The sequence below is a fragment of the Pan troglodytes genome, chromosome X (assembly GCF_028858775.2).
Source record: "Pan troglodytes isolate AG18354 chromosome X, NHGRI_mPanTro3-v2.0_pri, whole genome shotgun sequence".
In the NCBI taxonomy this organism is placed as follows: Eukaryota; Metazoa; Chordata; class Mammalia; order Primates; family Hominidae; genus Pan; species Pan troglodytes.
In genome coordinates, this window is record NC_072421.2 from 143,128,608 (window position 1) to 143,146,652 (window position 18,045).

Genomic DNA, 18,045 nt, shown 5'->3' on the forward strand with positions numbered 1-18,045 from the left:
TTGAGTTAAATGTTTTGGTTCCAGAGATCAAATATTCCAGTATGAATCCCATTTTATACAGTGGCTGAATTATGGGTCATTATATACATATGTTAGCCAATCCCAGCACAGAAGGAACTGGAACCAAAGTCCTATCAGTTAGTCTGAGTCATGAAAGTGGATGGAGTTTCTCTTGATTCAGTATCGCCTTTTACTGGGCAGCAGGTGCAGCTTTTACCAATAGAGAAGGGACATTGTTGGGGTCATGCAGGGGGCAGGTGGGGTGTCATTACCTTCTCTAATATCATGTGTCAGTTTACAGCCTTGCCTATCTTCTTCACTGCAACATTCCTAGCATCCAGCCAAGTGCTAGGTATGTACTATGTTCTCAATAAAAATGTGATGAATGAATAAATGTCACTGGATTAAAGGAAACTTAGGGAATAATTGACAGAGAGTTAATGCATGTGGAAATTAAGAGCTCAAACACTCGAGTCACACTGCCCAGTTTTCAACCCCAGCTCTGACCTTGACTACGTGTGTGTTCTTGGGCAAATCCTTTTCCTTCTCTATGCCACCATTTCCTCATCTGGAAAATGATGATGCTCCTCATACCAATCTCAAATAGTTATTGTGATGATTGATTTTAAAGCCTGAGAAGCTCTTGGAACAGTGCCTACCTCATATTAAGTGTTCAATGAGAGAATCTGCTATTAGCATCAATTATTGATAGACAGCCATGGATGCAGGGTAGTGTGACCATCCACTGTGCACCAAAGTTTGTGCAAATATGTAGAATCTCCTTCTCCATTGCTCCAGGATCTATGGCTTATGTAGCTCTGTATCTTCAGTGTCTGATCAAGAGATGGTTTGTAGTAAAGGAGTCTGGACGGATGGAGGCTTGTTCAGCTGTCTAAGCTGATTGGCATCTTTACAAATACACACCCTGCCACGGCCACTCTTCCTAGTTCAATGATCCCTCAATACTCTGGCTTCAACCCTCTGTTTGGACCCTTCTTGCTCTTCACCAGTTCCCTTGGCATGGTCTTGTGTTTGGAGTCACCCTGTGCCTACCCCCTTCAGTCTGATGGCTGAGTGGGACAATCTGCCAATCTCCATCATCATTTGTCCACAGGGTAATGTTTCTTTGATAGCATCTCCATGGTTTCTTACGCTGTAGCCTCGGGAAAAATGATAGCCTATCCAAGATTCCTGAGGCAACAGGCCCAATCTTTGCTATAGTGTCCCAGGTCTCCATTTTCCTTGGAAGGAGAAATTCAAATATCAGAGGCATTGTTCATAATATTTAAGGTCAAGGGCTTTGAGATTAGATCATTCTATGAATAGGTCATATCCCCACTGAGCTACCTACTTGCTCTGTGAACTTAGACATTTTGAACTCTATAGTTCACGGTGTCCTAATCTGTAAAATGTGAATAATTATAGAAAGTACCTCATAACTGCATGGGATAGTGCCTAGCATGATGTTACATACAAAAACCATCCAAGAAATGCTAGCTATTTTGCATTCAATCAGCTCACAACACTGAACGTCTACTATGTGTCAAACCTCATTTTAGTTATTTAGTGACTTAGAGACGAATGAAAAACTTTGGCTGCCCTCAAGAAGTTTACATGCTGAACAAAGGCGGGTATAAATGATAAACAAGTAAGCACACTGGTGTGTGACTTTGTGTATGATATGGTTTGGATGTTCATCCTCGCCAAATCTCATGTTGAAATGTAATTCCTTATGTTGGAGGTGGGGCCTGGTGGAAGCTGATTGGATCATGGGGGTAGATCCTTAATTAATGGTTTGGCACCATCCCCTGGGTGAGATGTGAGTTCTCGCCCAGTTGATTTATTTGAGATCTGGTTGTTTAAACGTGTGTGGCACCTCTCCTCTCTCTCTCTTGCTCCTGCTCTCAGCATATGATGTACCTGCTGTCATGATTGTAAGCTTCCTGAGGCCCTTACCAGAAGCAAATGCTGGCACTGCACTTCTTGTACAACCTGCAGAAACATGAGCCAATTAAACTTTTCTTTATAAATTGCATAGCCTCAGGTATTCCTTTACAGTGATGCAAACAGACTAATACAGTGTAAAACACAATATAGGGTGATTTACGTGAAAGGGAAACCTGAACCATATATTCATGTGAACAGCTGCCCAAGGGTTTAAGCCAGTTATTTAAATGTAGTATGTACAGATGAATAGTTATAAATTGAATATTAATTGTTTAAGACAAATAACTGCAACGTTTCACTTTCTAAAACCAAACAAACAGGAGTGTATAAAAAGAGTTTTAAAAGTTGGTGAGCACTTCTTTATTCTTGATAAGACTCACCTATGGACATCTGGGTCCATCAGTTAGAGCACATCTGTGGGACCGAGAGGGACTAAGGTAATCTTGCTATGCTACTGTTGGCTGTCATACATTGCTTTGGAGTCATCTAACCTGGACCTCAGAGGGGTGCAGCATGGAAAGAGCAGAAAAGAAAGGCTTTTTCTAGGCCTAGAAGATGAGTAGCAGTGGCTGGGCGCGGTGGCTCACGCCTGTAATCCCAGCACTTTGGGAGGCCGAGGCGGGTGGATCACGAGGTTGGGAGATCGAGACCATCCCGTCTAACATGGTGAAAACCCATCTCTACTAAAAATACAAAAAATTAGCCAGGCGTGGTGGCGGACGCCTGTAGTCCCAGCTACTCGAGAGGCTGAGGCAGGAGAATGGCGTGAACCCAGGAAGCAGAGCTTGCAGTGAGCCGAGATTGCGCCACTGCACTCCAGCATGGGTGACAGAGTGAGACTCTGTCTCAAAGAAAAAACAAAACAAAACAAAACAAAAAAGATGAGTAGCAGTGAGCCAGTGAAGAGCGACAGGAAGGATGGCCCAGCTAGAGGAGGATACTCTATACCACATTAGCTTCAGTGGACACATTTTTTTTTTTAATTGAGACAGTGTCTCGCTCTTGTTGCCCAGGCTGGAGTGCAATGGTGCAATCTCAGCTCACTGCATCCTCGGCCTCTCAGGTTCAAGTGATTCTCCTGCCTCAGCCTCCCGAGTAGCTGCTATTACAGGCATGTGTCACCATGCCTGGCTAATTTTTGTATTTTTAGTAGAGATGGGGTTTCACCACGTTGGCCAGGCTGGTCTCCAACTCCTGACCTCAGGTGATCCACCCACATCGGCCTCCCAAAGTGCTGGGATTACAGGCGTGAGCCACCTCACCTGGCCAATGGATGTAATTTCTGATCAGGGAGCAGGGATAAAACTTATAGCCTGGTCAATGGACAAGCCCCTAAAACTAGTGCTAGCAATCACTAAAATAATAAGGTCAGTATCTTTTTGTCCATAGCCTAACTTCCACTCATTTGGATAAGACTAAACACAAGGTAAAATCATAATCAGATGAACAGGTAAATATGGTTTACACTAACCAAGCAATCCGGTATGAACAAATTTAACTAGTCTCAGAATTATATGGGTTCGATTGGCCTAATTTCACTTGTGACATTCCACCTTATTTGTGTAATACTGCTACTACACTGAGATTTATCCTTTGAATCACAGCACACCAGCGAGCCGTATCTTCAGTGGGATATAATGAAGGTATAATCACAGAGCATGCGAGTAAAGTTCCCAGCAGCCTACACATGCCAATTATTCAACATTACATTTGGATGCAATTTTATTTTCCCATCGGTTGTCTAGTCAGGTAATAGATGGTAAACCTTTTTTAATCCTCTTACTGATTAATAATAAAATAGCCAAGGATGTAATAATTTCTAATGGGTTTTCAATTCTATATGTTTCCAGCTTACATTTAAGAGTTAACATTAAAAAAAAAAAAAAAACAAGAAAAGCAAAATCTTACTTCAGAAAAATTTTAGGTACTTCCTTTAGCCTGAAAAGAAAATGCTAACACCAATTATAATACATTTCTTGTATAATGTTTATTCAACTAATTTTACCTCATCCTTCTCCTAGTATCTGAGTAACTGCATTGGAACCCATTGGGAACATGCAGTACTGGCCACATTACTGTAGCTGACTGAGTCACATCCTTGGATTCCCAGAATTTTCTAATCTTTTGGTTTTAGGAGAAAGTAAATAAATATGAAGTATTTATTCTTTAAAAGCAGCTTCATATGGATATATTGAGAAACAAAAATGTAATTACTAATCTGTATTTTCTATATCTATAGGGTAAGCAATGAAAATTATGTAAATAAGAGTACCCTGAGTGCCTGCAAAGCATGACATTCACAAAGTCATTTATTTAGTTAAGAAGAAAGTAGTACATACAGTCCATGATCCAAGTGATGCAGTCAGACAGGGCACCCAAATTGATCCTAGATGGGAGCTTGGAAAAGATAAGCTAGGTTGGTAAGTCCAACAGGCTTTAAACGTGGTATGAGGTACCTCTTGCCCAGAATTTCCTTGAGTCAAGCTACAGGCAGATACTTAAATTTATGCTCGAAAACAGTGCTTCTATTCACAATAGCAAAGATATGGACTCAACCTAAATGCCCATCAATGGTAGACTGAATGATGAAAATGAGGTACATATATGTACACCAAGGAATACTATGCAGCTATGAAAAATAATGAGATCATGTCCTTTGCATCAACACAGATGGAACTGGAGGCCATTATCCAAAGCAAATTAACACAGGAACAGAAAACAAAATACTGAGTGATCTCACTTATAAGTGGGGGCTAAACATTGAGTACGCATGGACACAAGGAAGGGAACAACAAACAACAGGACCTACTTGAGGACAGAGGGTGGGAGGAGGGTGAGGATCAAAAAACTACCTATCGGGTACTATGCTTATTACTTGGGTGATAAAACAATATGCACACCAAACCCCTGCAACATGCAGTGTACCTATAAAATAAACATGCATGTGTACCCCTGAACCTAATATAAAATTTTGAAAAAAACAGCAAAAAATAAAATAAAACAGTGCTTGATATCATCAGGTACAAGAACCCAAATTGGATTGCTTATTTAGACAAGAGGAAGAAAAAATGAAGCTACACATGGATGTATTGAGAAATAAAAATGTAATTGTTATTCTGTGTCCTCTACATCTACAGAAGTAGGCAATGAAAATTATAGTAACTCTTTATCAGATGTTAATGTGATCTGATATTATCATATTATAATATCGGATAAAGAGTTAATATCTGATAAAGAGTTAATATCTAAAATACCTGAGGAACTCAGACAATTCAATAGCAAGAGAACAAACTGACTTAAAAATGACCTAAGAGCTTAAATGGACATTTCTCAAAGTAAGACATACAAATGGCCAGCAAATACATGAAAAAATGCTCAGCACCACTAAACATTGGGACAAGCCAATTAAAAACACAATGAGATATTACCTCATATTAGTCAGAATGGCTATTATAGAAAAAGACAAAATATTAGTGCTGGTGAGGATGCAGAGAAAAGGGAACTCTTGTACACTGTTGGTGGGAATGTACATTAGTACAGCCATTGTGGAAAATGGTATGGAGGTTCATCAAAAAACAAAAAGTAAAACTACCATATGAGCCATCAATCCCTCTCCTGGTTATATAGCCAAAGGATTTGGAATCAATATTTCAAAGAAATATCTGCACTACCATGTTTATTGCAGCACTATTCACTATATCCAAGGTATGGAATCAACCTAGGTGTCCATCAACAGATGAACGGACAAAGAATATGTGGTATATATACACAATGGAATAAAATTCACCTTTTTAAAATCAGAAGAAATTTTGTCATTTCTGACAACATTGATGAACCTGGAGGACATTATGCTAAGTAAAATAATCCAGGCACAGAAAAACAAATATTGTAGGATTTCACTTACACGTGGAATCCAAAACAATTGAACTTATGGAAACAAAGAATACACTGGTAGTTACCAGATGCTGGGGATGTGGGGAATACATTTTTTTGAGATTTATGCCACAGAGTGATGACTGTAGGTAACAATAATGTATTCTTGAAAATTGTTAAGGGAGTAAACTTCAAATGTCCTCTCCACAAAAAAGATAAATATTTGAGGTGATGAATATGTTAATATACTTGATTTAATCATTCCACATTGTATACATATATCATGACATCACATTTTATCCCATAAATATATACAGTTATAATTTGTCAATTTATAGCAAAATACAGTATTAGATTGCTTATCCCCAATACAAGGTAGAAAGCAGTGGGTAATGACTGGAATCAAGATGAGAAGGTCTACAAAAAAACGATAAGGAAGAGTAATGAGATAAGATATGGATAAGTGGCTTGGACTCCTGTTTTGGACTGTTGTTTATCCAGAAATGAACTTTGGATAGTGGTAGCTTTTAAACAGACTAATAGTAGGATTTTGTGTGGAATGAGCCAATCAGTTTAAAGGGAGCTAGGCACGGTGGAAAGATTCTAGGCTTATATTCTAGGTTATTTTGAAGGCTAAACCTTAAGCAGAAGCCAAAATCAGGAATCAGAAAAAAATAAAGACTCAAGGCATTAAGAGACAGAAACATCAACAGTGGAAAGAATGGTCAAACCAATGTTACCAAATTGTGCTTTTCTCATTGTGATTTGCTTTGAACAAGTTACATGTATGTGTGCCTTAAGGACACAAACCAAAACCTGACTGGCACAATAATGCCATCATCAATATGCAGCTCCACAAGGTAGAAAAAGGGGGCTGAGAGGTTTTCCCATCCAAGTGAAGCAGAGAGGATTTTTATCCCCAATCTTCAGTTAACTATATTATTAACTCCATTGATTCTTAAACATTCAAACTAGTTTAGATTCAGTTTTAGTTTTGCTATTTTATTTTGCCTTCTTAATTGAAAATTTCTATCTATATACTTTATCAAGCATAAATATTGATGCTTCCTTCAATAAAATTAGGTCCCCTAATCTGTTCTCTGTGTGTGTGTGCACGTGAGTGCATATGGACATGCCTGAATTTAGCTATTATAACAGTTCGATTCTAAAAATATTCACCCCTGCATAAAAATAATTAATCCACAAGCATACCTCAGGTCTGTGGAGCTGAATATTAAACATGCTAACCAAGAAATTCAGTAAAATTGTAATACCGTATGTAGAAATCCTCTTTAAAACTCACCAGTGGTAGTTCAACTAAATGCTTGCCATTTTGCCCTTAGTTAAAAATATTTCCTTTCAAGCAAACATAGTAAGACAGGAAGCAAAGTATAGTGAGAAAAACACACGCTCTGGAGGTTTCACATTTACATTTAGATCTCAGCTCTGCTACTTACTAACTCAGTAAAGTTAAGCGACCTCTCTCTACATTAGCTTTTCCACAAGAAAAATGGGGATCATAGTAATACCTACCTTCTAGGGTTGATGTGTGTATCTGATGTATATGAAGGATCCCAGTAGAGTATTAGGTAGATGCAAGGCCTCAGCAAATGTTAGTTCTTCTTAATTCCTTTCCTAAGACTGTGGACATATGTTTCTGAAGTGATATGCAAGGCTGTAAGTCTGCATGACTTCATGAATATATCTGAGTGTTATAACTAATAGAGAGAAATGGGGACGTGGTGCCCCTTTGATATGGTTAGGCTTTGTGTCTCCACCCAAATCTCATCTTGAATTGCAATCCCCATAATCCCCATGTGTCAAGGGAGAGACCAGATGGAGGTGATTGAATCATGGGGGCAGTTTTCCCCATGCTGTTCTCATGATAGTGAGTGAGTTCTCATGAGATCTGATGGTTTTATAATGGGCTCTTCCCCCTTTGCTCAGCACTTCTCCTTCCTGCCTTCTCCTTCACCTTCTGCCATGATTGTAAGTTTCCTGACGCCTCCCCAGTCACGCTGAACTGTGAGTCAGTTAAACTACTTTCCTTTATAAATAACCAGGCAGTTCTTTATAACAGGATGAAAATGGATCAATACACCCTCCATTTATCAACTGAGTTATGGATTGCGTTTGGTTTGTCCTGGCCTCAAGTGTGCTAAGGAGAGCGCTCTTGCAGCAAACAAGCATCCAACATCCTCCTCCACATTGCACTTCTCTATAGCCCAATATTCAAAGAATCTCATTTCAATATTTGTCATCGAGTCTTTGTTCTATAGATGAAACTACTCTGAAATCCAGAAACACAGCTTGATAACTGATGCTCTTATGATCTTTTACATTGGAGTTTTACTAAATAAAGATCTGTTATTATTTATGCCCTCACCAATCCTTTCCAAATAGGAAGTTGCTTTATACTAAATAGTTGGCCAAACAAATAGAAAGAAAATGTATACATCAGATGGTCCAGCCATTTCTCTACTGAGTAACCCTTACTGTCAAGAAATACATATGTCTGATAAACTTTTATTGTATTCATCACCTTTTTTCCTCCCAAGAATCGTCCATATGCTTAATAAACATTATTACATTGTTTTCCTTTTCATTCTCTTGGTTAAATCACATCAAGGTATTTCTCTTTGTTTTCTTTGGATTTGATCTTTTAAAATTCCTTAAGTGTGATCAGAAGATAATCATTGATTTTTATTATTTTTTATTTGTTTAGGCAAAAGTATTGGCTAACATCATAAATTGGAATTCCAAGTTTCATATTATTTAATGCCACTTATCACTTAATGACATGGCAGAGAATGATGAGTTCTATTAATAACAATGGAACATGCAGCTAGAAATGAGAACTGAATTCCAGCTCAAAAAGCCTTGTATATTTGAGGACCAGAAATGCCTATGAGTTCACATAATTATTGTTTCCACCTACCGTCACAGGAAACTGAGTCAAACAAAGCAATGATAACAGTTTAAATTTAAATCATGTCCCAGCTTGAGCTCAAAAAAATGTATATCAGGGCTGGGCACAGTGGCCTCACACCTATAATCTCAGTGCTTTAGGAGGCCAAAGCAGGAGAATCACTTGAGACTAGCATAAGGAGGCCCTAGCTATACAAAAAAATAAAAATAAATTAGCTGGGCATGGTGGCATACACTTGTAGTCCTAACTATTTGGGAGGCCAAGGCAGGAGGATCACTTGAGACTAGCATAGGGAGGCCCTGGCTATACAAAAAATAAAAATAAAAATTAGCTGACCAGCGTGGCATACACCTGTAGTCCTATTTGGGAGGCTGAGGCAGGAGGATCACTTGAGCCCTGGAGTTGGAGGCTGCAGTGAGCTATGATCACACCATTGCATTCTAGCCTGGATAACAGGGCAAGACCTTGTCTCAAAAAATAAAATAGATCAGCTATGTTTTATATCTTTATGAAGGAAGGAGAAACAAGGACAAACTGGGGATAGCTCTTTCCTATCTCAATGGATTGTTATTTTTTTTTCTTACTGCCAATGTCTAACAGATTATACTTCCTGTTGAGTGTCAGGAGTTGGAGGGATATTGCCTCTCAGACATATCACTGTATATCTGCTCCCTTTGGAAAACCTGGATGCTCATCCTGGCCTCTTCTCAAAGGGAAACAGAAAATAGAGACAACAGCTATCTTGCACTTTGTGTCCCCAAAACAGCCAAAAGTACCAGGTTTACAGTCCTTCTGTGGGAATGTGGTATTGTAGTTTACAATTCGGCAATCCTGTTTTGAAAATGAAACTGAACTCAGGAGACAGCATGGTGGCCTGAGTTCTAATTCTGCTTCTGCCTGTAATAATTATGAGACTGTGGGAAAAAAATCTGATCTTTCTGGATAGCAGTTAGTTATTCCAGTTTGCCAGATGAAGACACTGAATACAAGCGCTTCTCCACTTTGCTACTTAAACTTTTCTCAGTCGAGTATTTAAAATTGCATTTTAAACTCACACTCTAAGAGAAAACTTCCCCATCCTCATGGTGGTTGTTCTATCAGTATTCTCTGCTTTTCTGCCAAATTTATCACGTGGATGTGTCTCTCTGTCTACATTTTATTCATATTTAACACAGGTGATGATTCAATATGCAGAACTGTAATTTGTGACATCATAATAGTTCACACATTCATAATTTTAACTTTAAACCTACGATTACACATTAATTATGAATAGCACAGTAGAGGCTATTTGAGTCCCAATTCTGAATCATTAAAAGACGAAAGCATGGTAAGTTACCTCTATTAAAATATATGTAACTCTGGGAGATGTTAATATCCATTTTGGGAGCCAAGTGTTGTATTCACTCAGAGAACAATATAGCTAACCATGATTAACTCTAAAAGAGGTGAGAAACTCAATGTCTCCGTACGTTATTATTATAAGTGAAAGTTATTAAAGTAGAATGTTTTAACCCAGAATGTTTGACATAGATACACATACTATGTCAAATTCTGGGTTAAAACACTGATTCAATGATTTTTTTTTCTTTATGTGATAAAGAAACTTCTTGTTTAAGATTCCACATATAAGTGAGATTGCAAAGCATGTTTTTTCTGTCTAGCTTATTGCGTGTTGAAACATCATGTTGTATGCCTTAAATATGTGCTATTAAATGTTTAAAATAAAAATAAACTAGTTTTAAATGCAAAAAAATGCATACTAAGTTACAGGACATTTTAAAAGTTGCTGAATCCTCTAAAAAGTGACATCTTTCTGATTCCAAAAAGGTGCTTTTTCTTCCATCTCATGTACACTTTCAAAAGGCATACATTTTTAAGATCCTGCTAACATACATCAGCTGAAGCTTACCACCCACAAAGCCTCTCTTTTCCGATGTTGTACTTACCACCTAGGCTTTTCTTTCGAAATCCCGAAGAACTCTGAAATCCCGGAGAGCTTTATTTCCTTCTTGCAGACAGACAAATGATGTGGAAAAGGTTAAGTGACATTATCAAACATGGAACATCAAGTCAGAATGGAGTCAGGGACTGAACCTAAATGTTTGCCACAACAAAAGGGTTACTTATTAGCCATCCGGATGCTCTTTAAAATCTCCTTCCAAAAAGCATCGTTGAAGGTATTGTTTCTGATATATCTTGTATAGGGAAGCAGATGTAATCTGTATGGAACATCAGGCACTAAATTGCAAATTATTAAGTGTAATTAAGTGTCCTCTAAAGTAACCGAGTCTGACACTTCCCAAACTTTTCTTGCTCCTACTCTCTCAGTGTCTTAAATCTGAGAAACTATCTGGACTCTATACCAAAACAAGAGCCAATCTGTAACAAACTTTCTTGCATCCACACAGTGCCACAGTTGATTTCATTTTTCTTTTTTCAAATGTATGCATCATCTCAACGAGCCAAGGAAAGAAAAAGAATGCGTAACCTTGAACCAGGAGAGAATTAGGGAAGATAACTAAAAGTTATGCTAGAAAAGTCTCTTTGAAATATATTGTATACATGTATTTTGGTAATCATTAGTGATGTTGATAAATATCCCAGCTCTTGTCTCCTTTCAGGTAAATGACAGATTATACTTCCTTGCTTCCTTTTAAATTAGGCATGGCCATGTGATTTGCTTTGGTCAATGAAATATAAGTGGAACTGAGGCATAATGGAAGTAATATGTGTGGGTGTGTCACTTCCAGGTGGAAGCTTTCAGAACAGGGCGTAACTGACTATGTTCTCCTCCCCTTGCCACAGTGACCTGGGAAGCACATATTGAGATGAAGTCTCCATCACCCTGGAGCCTGGAGTGGCCAGGTGAAGTAGAAGACCCTGCTCAGCCACATTTTGTGTGCAGCATGAGTGAAAAACAACCTTTTGATGTGTTAAGCCACTGAGATTTGTTTTCGTTTTTATCATAGAATGACTGAGGCTATCCCGATGAATTCATTCATTCATTCATCAACATGTTCACACAGTTTTTTTGAGGGGTTAATTTTAGAAAGTAGTAGGCATGCCTGTTCTTCTAGACAAAAGGAAAAGATGATGAAGCCCTGGATAGGATTGGAGGTGGCGGGAGTCAAATTGTTGAGAAAATCTCTATCTCATGGTGTCTGTTTTCCTAATGGTGCTGGAGATCTGGAGAGGAAGTATTGTAAACTAACACCTGGTTCCTACTAGGGGCAGGAGACCAAAGTTACTTGGAAATAAGTACGGATCTAGCCTTCAAGTGCCTCAGAGCCTAAAAGGAGTGATAAAACAGAGACATAAAAACTATGATACAAAGTTGAATAAGATAAGAGTTTAGGCCGGGCGCAGTGGCTCACGCCTGTGATCCCAGCACTTTGGAAGGCCGAGGTGGGTGGATCACCTGAGGTCAGGAGACCAGCCTGGTCAACATGTCAAAACCCCGTCTCTACTAAAAATACAAAAATTAGCCAGGTGTGGTGGCACGCACCTTTAATCCTAGCTACTGGGGAAGCTGAGGCAGGAGAATCATTTGAACCCAGGAGGTGGAGGTTGCAGTCAGCCAAGATGGCGCCATTACACTCTAGCCTGGGCAACAAGAGTGAAACTCCATTACAAAAAAAAGAAAAAAACAACAAAGAGTTTAAAACCAATAGACAATGAGAGAAAAGGTCAGAAGAAGGGAAAGCCACAGAAGCCTGTGTAGAGAAAGGGATGTTAAGCTGGATCTAAAAAGTGTTACTTGGAAAAATAGGTCTCAGAAGGTGGAGCAAGATAGTAGAATAGAAAGCTCCATTGATAGGTTCCCCACACCCCCCGCCAAGCAAGGACATCAAGTTAACAACCATCTGCACAGAAAAAAACACGTTCATATGAACCAAAAATCAGAAAAGCACTCATAGTCCCTGGTTTTACTTCATATGGCTGAAAGAGGCACTGAAGAGATAGAGAAAAACAGTCTGGAATCGCTGATGCCACCCCCCAGCAGCAGTGGCAGCATGGTACACAGAGCATCTCTGGGACTTGGGGGAGGGAGAACACAGTAATTGTGAGACATTGAACTCAGTGCTGTCCTGTTAGAGAAGAAAGGAAACCCAAACCAAACTCAGCTGATGCCCACCCACTGAAGGAGCATTTATATCCACCCTAACCAGAGTGAAATCTATCCCAGTGGTCAGACCTTGAGTGCCTGCAAACCTCACAACCTAGGGCTATAGAACTCTGTGTTTTCAAGTAAACATGGAAGGCAGCCTAGGCCATAGAGACAGCAACTCATAAGCAAGTCGTAGTGCTGAACTAGGCCCAGAGACATTAGACTGAGGGTAGGGCATGCAACATACTGAGACATCAACTAGGGCAGCCACGTTCAGAATTCTGGCATCACCCCTCCCATAGCCCCATGCTGCACAGCTCAGGGCTCCAAAAGAGACCCATTCCTTCCACTTGAAAAGAGGAGAGGGAAGAGTGGGGAGGACTTTGTCTTGTATCTCAAATAGCAGCTCAGCCACAGCAGAATAGGGCACTGGTCAGGGTTTTGAGGCCCCTATTCCAGGCCCCAGCTCCCAGATGACACTATTAGACACACCTTGGGCCAGAAGGCAACCCGCTGCCTTGAAGGAAAGGACCCAGCCCTGGCAGCATCCATCACCTGCTAACTGAAGAGGCCTTGGGCCGTGAATAACCAACAGTGATACCCAGGCACCATATTGAGGGGCTTGGGTGAGCCTCTGAGACTTGCTGGCTTCAGGTATCAGCATGGCCACAGTGAGGTAGAGCACCAAGCAGGCTCTTGGGGTCTGTAATTCCAGGAGGTGACTTGTGGACAGCACTTTTGGACCCACCCTGGGCCAGAGGGGAGCCCACTGCCCTGAAACTTGAGTCCCAGGCCAGGCAGCATTCACCACAAGATGATTTGAGAGGTCTTGGACCTTAAGGGAAGATCGGGGGTAGTCTGGCAGTACTTCTCATGGACTGGGGTAGTGGTGGCTGTGGGGTGAGGCTCTTCTGCCTTTGGAAAGGGGAGGAAAGAGTGTGAACATCTGTGCCCTGTGGTTTGAGTGCCAGCTCAACCGCACTACAATAAAACACCAGGTAGATGTCTAAGGTTTTTGATGCTAGACCCTGTCTCTTGGACAGCACTTCTGGAACAGCCTGGGTACTGGGGGAAATCGCTGCCCTGAAGTGAAGAAAATAGGCCTAGCTGGCTTCGTCACTTGCTGATTTTACAGCCCCAGGGCCTTGAGCAAACATAGGCAGTAGCCAGGGAGTGGTTACAGCAGGCCTTGGGCAAGACCCAGCACTGTGCTGACTTCAGGTCTGTCCCAGAATAGTCATAGTGCTGGTGGCCACGGGGGTATACATGTGTCACCCCACCCCCAGCTTTAGGTGGCTTAGAACAGAGAGAATGACAATCTGTATATTTCTTTCAGGCTATTTGAAAATGCACAGTCAGAGGAGACAACAGAATAAGAAACAATGAAACATGCCTACATGGTCTAGAAAATAACTTCAGAAGGGCAAATCTGAGACTTATTGGCCTTAAAGAGAGAGTAGAGAAAAATACAGGGGTAGATAGCTTATTCAAAGGGATAATAACAGAGAACTTCCCCAAACTAGAGAAAGATATCAATATCCAAGTACAGGAAGGTTATAGAAAACCAAGTAGATTTAACCTCAAAGAAGACTACCCGAAGGCATTTAATAATCAAACTCCCAAAGGTCAAGGATAAGAAATGGATCCTGAAAGCAGTGAGAAAATAAGAAACAAATAACATACAATGGAGCTCCAATATGTCTGGCAGCAAAGTTTTCAAGGTAAACCTTACAGGCCAGGAGAAAGTGACATGACATATTTAAAGTGCAGAAGGAAAAAACTTTTACACTAGAATGTTATATCCAGCTAAATTATCCTTCAAACATGTAGGAGAAATAATGACTTTCTCAGATAAACAAAAGCTATTGGATTTCATCAGTACTAGACCTATCTTAAAAGAAATGCTAAAAGCAGTACTTCAATCAAAACAAAAAGGATGTCAGTGAGCAATAAGTAATCACCTGAAAATACAAAACTCACTGGTAATAGTAAGTACACAGAAAAACACAAAATATTTTAACACCATGACAGTGGTGTGTAAACTACTTTTATTCTATGTAGAAAGACCAAATGGTGACTCAATCAAAAATAAGAACTGTAACAACTTTTCAGTACATAGTAAAATAACAGATAAATTAAAAAAAAAACCAAAAAGTTAAAAAGCAGGGGAACAAAGTTAAGGCATAAAAGTTTTATTTATTCCCTTTTTGCTTGTTTGTTTAGGCAAATAGTCTTAAATTGTTATCAGGTGAAATAATGGGTTACAAGTCTTCCAGAAAAAAAGAAAAAACCCAGAACCTGATGGCTTCACTGCTGAATTCTATGAAACATTTAAAGAGCTAATACTAATCCTACTCAAACTATTCCAAAAAATAGAGGAGAAGGGAAGACTCCCAAAGTCATTAACAATAGAATGAAGGAGAAAACACAACATAATTATTTCAATTGATGCTGAAAAAGCAGTTGAAAAAAACGTAACACTCCTTCATAATAAAAGCCCTCAAAAAACTGGGGATAGAAGGAACATACCTCAACATAATAAAAGCCACACATGACAGACCCACAGCTAGTAGTATCACACTGAACAAGGAAAAATTGAAGCCTTCCTCTAAGATCTGGGACACAACAAAGAAGATATAAAGGTCATCTAAATTGGAAAGAAAGAAGTTAAATTATCCTTTTTTGCAGATGATATGATCTTACATGTGGAAAAACCTAGACTCCACAAGAGAACTATTAGAACTGATAAATACAGTAAAGTTGCAGGATAAAAAATCAACATACAAAAATCAGTAGCATTTGTATATGCCAGCAGTGAAAAATCTGAAAAAGAAATAAACAGTAATCCACTTACAATAACCACACATAATAATAAACACCTAAGAATTAACTTAACCAAAGACATGAACGATCTCTATAATGAAAAGTATACAATACCGATGAAGAAAACTGAAGAGGACACCAAAAAATGGACAAATATTCTATGTTCATGGATCAGAAGAATCAATATTGTTAAAATGTCCATACTATCCAAAGTAATCTACAGATTCAATGTAATTTGTATCGAAATACCAACGACACTTTTCACAGATATAGAAAAAAAATTTAAATTTATATGGAACTACAAAGGACCAAGAATAGCCAAATACACTGTAAGGAAAAAGAACAATACTGGAGGAATCACATTACCTGACTTGAAATTGTACTACAGACTGAGCTTTAGTAACCTAAACAGCATGGCACTTGTATTAGTCTATTCTCATGCTGCTATGAAGAAATACCCACAACTAGGTAATTTATAAAGAAACGAGTTTTAATTGTCTCACAGTTCTGCATTGCTGGGGGAGGCCTCAGGAAGCTTACAATCATGGCAGAAGGCACCTCTTCACAGGGAGGCAGGAGAGAGAGTGAGTGCCAAGCAAAGGGAAAAGCCCCTTATAAAACCATCAGATCTCGTGAGAACTCACTGTCATGAGCACAGAAGTCTTATGCAAGACAAGGCAAGTCCCTTCCGCCTATGAGCATGTAAAATCAAAAGCAAGTTTGTTATTTCCTAGATACAATGGGAGTACAAGCATTGAGTAAATACATCCTATACAAATGGGAGAAATTGGCTGAAACAAAGGGCTACAGGCCCCACGCAAGTCCAAAATCCAATAGGGAAGTCATTAAAATTTAAAGTTTCAAAATGATCTTCTTTAACTCCATGTGTCACAGCCAGGTCACACTGATGCAAGAGGTGGGGTCCCAAGGTTGTGGGCAGCTCTGCCCCTGTGGCTTTGCAGGGTATGGCACCCTCCTGGCTGCTTTCACCAGCTGGTGTTGAGTGCCTGCAGCTTTTCCAGGTGCACAGTGCAGGCTGTCAATGGATCTGCCATTCTGGGGTCTGGAGGATGGTGGCCCTCTTCTCACAGCTCAACTAGGTACTGCCTCAGTGGGGACTCCGTGTGAGGGCTCACACCCCACATTTCCCTTTCACACTGCCCTAGCAGAGGTTCTCCATGAGGGCTCTGCTCCTGAAGCAAACTTCTGCCTGGACATACAGGTGTTTCCATCCATCCTCTGAAATTTAGGTGGAGGTTTCTAAACCTCAATTCTTGACCTCTGTGAACCTGCAGACCCAACACCACATGTAAGCCACCAAAGCTTGGGACTTGCACCTGCTGAAGCAATGGCCCAGGCTGTGCCTTGGCCCCTTTTAGCCATGGCTGGAACTAAAGCAGCTGGGACACAGGGTACCATGTCCCGAGGCTGCATAGAGCAGGGTTACCTGGGCCTGGACCAGGAAATCATTTATCCCTCCTAGGCCTCCTGGTCTGTAATGGGAGGAGCTGCCATGAAGGTCGCTGACATGTCCTGGAGACATTTTCCCCACTGTCTTGATGACTAACATTCGGCTCCTCATTACTTATGAAAATTTCTGCAGCAGGCTTGAATTTCTCTGTAGAAAATGGGTTTTTCTTTTCTACTGCATTGTCAGACTGCAAATTTTTCAAACTTTTATGCTCTGCTTCCCCTTGAACACTTTGCTGCTTAGAAATTTCATCCACCAGATATGCTAAATCTTTTCTCTCAAGTTCAAAGTTCCACAGATCTCTAGGGCAGGGGAAAATGCCACCAGTATCTTTCCTAAAGTATAGCAAGAATCACCTTCATTCCAGTTCCCAACAATTTCCTCATCTCCATCTGTGACCACCTCAGCCTGGACTTCATTGTCCATATCACTATCAGCATTTTGGTCAAAGCCATTCAACAAGTCTCCAGGAATTTCCAAACTTTCCCACATCTTCTTGTCTTCTGTGCCCTCCAAACTGTTCCAACCTCTGCCTGTTACATAGTTCCAAAGTCACTTCCACATTTTCAGGTATGTTTACAGCAGCACCCCACTAGGCGGTACTAATTTACTGTATTAGTCCATTTTCACGCTACTATGAAGAAATACCTGAGACTGGTTAGTTTATTTAAAAAAGAGGTTTAATTGGCTTACAGTTCCACATGGCTGGGGAGGCCTCAGGAAACTTATAATGATGGTGGAAGGAACCTCTTCACAGGGCGCCAGCACAGAGTGAGTGCCAAGCGAAGGGAGAAGTCCCTTATAAAACCGTCAGATCTTGTGAGGACTCACTAACTATCATGAGAAAAGCATGAAGAAAACTGCCCCCATCATTCAATTATCTTCACCTGG